The sequence below is a fragment of the Chrysochloris asiatica genome, unplaced genomic scaffold (assembly GCF_000296735.1).
Source record: "Chrysochloris asiatica unplaced genomic scaffold, ChrAsi1.0 scaffold00027, whole genome shotgun sequence".
NCBI lineage: Eukaryota > Metazoa > Chordata > Mammalia > Afrosoricida > Chrysochloridae > Chrysochloris > Chrysochloris asiatica.
Window position 1 is genome coordinate 26174002 of NW_006408545.1, and position 5513 is coordinate 26179514.

Sequence of the window (5513 nt, forward strand, 5' to 3'; positions counted from 1 at the left end):
TTAAGAATACTTTTTTTTCCCCTCTTCTTTATACTTCTGGTTGAGCTCTGATCATCCAGTCACTGAAGCCAGGATAAGTGGGTATTATCTGCAAGTGTAGGTGTTCTTATGCATATGCCCTCTCTTCTTATCAGCTGAACGGTTTACTGTCCACTCTAGTCCTCTGTAGGCTATGTCACTGAGTTAAGATTTTGTTAAGATTATATCAGGCAGTTTGAGTCTGTCACATGCTGAGAGATGAAAATCACCTTGACCACTCCCAACAACAAAAACCCAATGGAAAACAACTAAAGCACATTTATCAACTAAAGTACATTGCTACATAATGTCTCTTTTATCTTTAATTTTATAGATTGTATTCATTTCTGCTACCACTTGTTTGTAAGCTTGTGACACTGCGGGAGTTGTGTGCTACAGTGATGCTAGAAACCATGCCACCTATGTTTTAAATGTCAGAAGATCACGTGTGGTGGGACGGTGTTCAAAATAGCTTCTAGACTAGAAAGACTGGGAAGAAGGACCTAGTGATGTACTTTGAAAACCTTAGCCAGTGAAAACCTTAATGAATATTAACAATGAAACAGTCAGAATGCTCTTTAGAAGGGAGGAGGGAAAGACTTCATCTTACATACTTCAGAAGTGTTATCAGGAGGGAATTAGTCCCTTGAAAAGGACATCATATTTGGTGAATTAGAGGGTCAATGAAAAAGTAAAAGATCCTTAGTGAGATGACTTCCAACAGTGGCTACAACACAGCAATGGTTGTCACAATGTTGCAGGACGAGACAGTGTCAAAAACACTGTTGTTCAGGGGGTCACTGTGAGTCAGAACCAACTCAAGCACATCAACAACAAAATCATTTCCAAAGTGACTTAAGGGAGCACATGTCCCTCCACCTCCTTTACCGAAGTTGTTTCTTGTTTGTTTTACAAGTATGTTGTTTGGTCACATTCTGCTTTCCATCCTGCAATTAGTCTGACCTCTTAGATGATTATTAAAATTCAGTTTGCATTCTTAAAATTCTCTCCTTATGCTGTAAAGTTCAATGAGTTTTTAAATCTGCATAGTATTATGTATCCATAATTACAATATCACACAGTAGCTTTACTGTCAAAACAAAACTAAAACCTGTTTCACTTTTTCAAAACTTCCTTTGATTCTCTTCATGTTCTGGAAACCACTGATGGTTTTTACTGTCTGTACTTTTGGCACCATAGGATAAGCTTTGGACTGTGAACCACAAGGTCAGTGGTTCGAGCCCACCAGTCACTCCTTGAGAGAAAGATGAGGCTTTCTGCTCACGGAAAAATTTAAAAGCCTCAGAAACCCTACTTAGGATCACTATGAGTCAGAATCGACTCGATGGCACTTAACAACAACATAGTTTCGCTTGGGGTCCTGGTTAGCGTTGCAGGATAAGCACTGGACTACTAACTAAACTGGTGGTTCAAACCCACCAGCCACTGCTCAGAAACCCTATACAGGGTCACTAGGAGTCTGAACTGATTGATGGCACTTAACAACAACTAAGAAGCCATCGTGGAGCTGGGGCTGCTAATAAAAAGTACAGCAGTTTGAACCCACTCTTCTGGTTCCCTTTCCTTAGTAATATGGATGTTGAGCCACCACTGGACTGTCAGTTTGCTATAAGGTGGTGGCTTGTATGTTGCTGTAATGCTGAAAGCTATATAATCAGTGTTTCAAATGATAGTAGAGTTGCCCAGGGTGGGTAGGTTTCAGTGGAGTAACTATGCAAAGATAGTCTAGGAAAAAGGACCTGTCAACCTATTCCTGAACAAGTTGGCCAGTGAAAGCTTGAGTATCAGTAGAACATTGTCTAATATAGTTCCAAAAGGTGAGTCCCTCAGGTTGAAAAGCACTTCAAATATGTTTTGGGTAGATCAGCCTCCTCAAAGGAATCATGGCTCAAAATGAGAATAAACAGCTGCAAACATTCCTTAATAATTGGAACATGGTATGTACGAGCTTCACATCCAAGAAAATTAGAAATCTTCAAAAATAAAATGAAACACATAAAGACTGATGTCTTAGGCATTAGTGATTTTGAATACGTTTTTGTTGTTAAGTACCATGGAGTCGGTTCTGACTCACAGTGATCCTGTACAGGGTTTCCGAGGCTGTAAATCTTTACAGGAGCAGAAAGCCTCATCTTTCTCCTGTGGAACGGCTGGTAGTTTCGAACTGCCAACCTTGAGGTTAGCAGTCCGATTCATAACCACTGTGTTACCACAGCTCCTTTAAATAAATACTACTGTATTTATTGAATACAATAGTAATTGCCATATGGTCTACTATGAGTGGTATCACTTAAACAGTTAAAAATAACTTTTCAAAATCTGCCCTGAAGTACAACCCTGTCACTGGTAGGATTACAACCAGATGGCTTCAAGGAAGACCTGCTAATATGGATATACTTCAAATTTATGCATCCAACACTAATGCCAAAAAAAATTAAATATTTTTTACCAATTTCTGCAGTCTGGAACTTATCAAACATGAAATCAAGATGCATTGATAATTACTGGTGACTGGAATGCCAAAGTAGGAGACACAAAAGAAGAATCAGTTATAGAAAAATCTGTGCTTGGTGATAGGAATACACAGGTATCAATTTAACTACATCTGTGGAAAGAGACTATGAAGAAGCTCATTATTATCAGTCAGGGCAAGGCCAAAGGCTGATTGACCAACAGAATTTCACTTGCTCATTTGCAGGTTCAAGCTGAGGTAGAAGGAAATGAAAACAAGTTCATGAGAGCTAAACTACCACCTTGAGTATTGGAGTTAGGTGATTTCGAGAAACTGCAACTCATAGCAACACTGCCTCATCCTGCATCATCCTCACAATTGTTGAGTTTGAGCCCATTTTTGCAGCCATTGTGTCAATTTGTATTGTTAGGGGTCTTCTTCTTTATCAGTGACCCTCCACTATACCAACCATGATGTCCAAAGAACTAGAGACAAAGTCTCACTATCTTCACTTCTAAGGAGCATTCTGACTGAATTTCTTCCAAGACAGATTAGTTGTTCCAGAAATTCAAAGTACTTTTAATATTCTTCTACAACACCATCAGTCTACTGCATTGATTATTCTATGGTCTTCCTTTTTCATGATCCAACTTACCATGCAGATGAGGTGAATGAAAATACCATGGCTTGCGTCAGGGGCATCTTAGTCCCTCAAACTGACATCTTTGCTCTTCAACACTTTAAATAAGTTTTTTTGTAGCAGATTTGATAATGCTGCTTTATGAACATTGACTGTTGATTCAGGCAAAATAAATACTTTGACCACTTCAATCTTTTCTCCATTATCTCCATTGATGGATCAAGTTATGAGGATTTTTTTTCTTTGAATTGAGGTCCAATCCAAACTAAAGGCTGGAGGTTTCAATCTTCATCAATATTGTAAATCATCTTCACTTCAAGCATACAAGTTTGTATCATCTATATATCACAAATTATTAATGATTAACCCTTCAATCCTGATGCCATGTTCTTCTTTATATAATCCAGTTTCTCTGATTATTTGCTCAGCATATAGATTGCATAAATATAGTGAAAACATCCAACCCTGGAACACATGCTTTTCTGATTTTAAGCCTTTTTTTTTTTTTTTTTTATCACCTTGCTCTGACCTAACAACTGCCTCTTGGTCTATGTTCAGGTTCTTCAAGAGCAAAATGAAGCGTTCTGGAATACCCATTCTTTGAAATGTTATCAATAATTTGTTAGGCTTTGCAAAGCCAATATTTTAGAAGTAAACATTCTATGCTTTCAGCCAAATTCCATCTGACATCAGCAATGATATCTTTTGTTCCATGTCCTTTTCTGAATCCAGTTTGAATTTCTGGCAGTTTCCTGTTGATGTTCTACTGCAATGGTTTTTAAAGTATCTATGATTTCTACATTCTTTTGTATCACTGTTCTTTGGTATAGGCACAAATATGGATCTATTCCAATTTCTCAGCCAGGTGGCTATCTTCCAAATTCCTTGGCATAGACAAGTGAGTGTCCCAGTGCTGTATCAGTTTATTGAAAGATTTCAATTTGTATTCTGTCAATTCCTGGAACCTTGTTTTTTTAAATCAATGCCTTCCATCAGACTTGGACTTCTTCCTTCAGTACCATTGGTTCATGATCATATGGTATCTCTTGAAAAGGTTAAACATCCACCAACTGTTCTTGTTACACTGAGGCTGTGTATTTCTTCCATCTTCTTTTGATATGTTCTGCGTCATTCAATATTTTGCACATTGAATACTTCAATATTGCAAACTGAAGCTTGATTTTTTTTTTTTTTTCTTCAGTTCTTTCTGCTTGGGACATTCTGAGTTTTTCTTTCGGTTGGGTTTTCACACTCCAGGTGTTTGTATGTTTCATTTTAACATTCACTTTCTGTTTTCACTTGCCCTTTAGAATTTCCTCTACTGCTCTTTTACTTCATCATTTCTACCAGTTGCTTTAGCTCCTCTATGCTCCAGAGCAAGTTTTGAGTCTCTTCTGACATCCATTTTTGTCTCTTCTTTATTTCCTGTTTTTTTAAAACTTTTACTTTTTTCTTGTTTGATGTTCTTGTTGTCACCCCACAACTCTTGGGGTCTTTGGTCATTCATGTTTAGTGCAACAAATCTATTGTTGAGATAGTCTCTAAACTCAGGTGGGATATATTCTAGAATATATTTTGGATATATTTTGGATATATTCTAGATCATATTTTGGCTCCCAGGGACTTGTTTCATTTTCTTCAGCGTTAGTGTACACTTGCATATGAGCAATTGATGGCCTGTTCCATAGTCAGCACCTGGCTTGCTTATGGATCGATAATACTGAGCTTTTCCACTATCTCTTGCCACAGATTTCATTAATGGGATTCCTGTATATTCCATCTTATGAGGTCAAGGTGTATGGTCACCCTTTTGTGTTGTTCAAAAGAGGTACTTACAATGAATAAGTTGTTGGTCTTGCAAAATTCTGTCATGTGATCTTCAGCATCATTTTTTTTTTCTACCAAGTTCATATTTTCCAAATACTGATCCTTCCTTTTCGTTTCCAGCTTTCATATTCTAATCATCAGCAGTTAGCAATGCACACCAATTTCATGTTTCATAAAGTTCAGACTGAAGACATTGGTAGAATTTTTCAATTTTATTTAACTGGCTTTAGTGGTTGGTCTGCAAATTGGAAAAATGATAATATTAACCAGTCTTCCTTATAGGCATATGGATATTATTCTATCACAGACAGCATTGTATTTCAAAATAGATCTTCAAATGCTTTTTCTTTGACAATAAGTGTGATGCTATTTCTCTTCAATTTGTCCTTCACTGCATACTAAACCATATGATTGACTGATCATAAAAGGTCCGTATCTGTCCATTTCAGCTCCCTATTGCCTAGGATATCAACCTTTATGCCTCCCATTTTATTTTTATTGCTTCTAGTTTTTCCTAGATTTATACTTTGGGCATTCCATCTTCAGGTTATTATT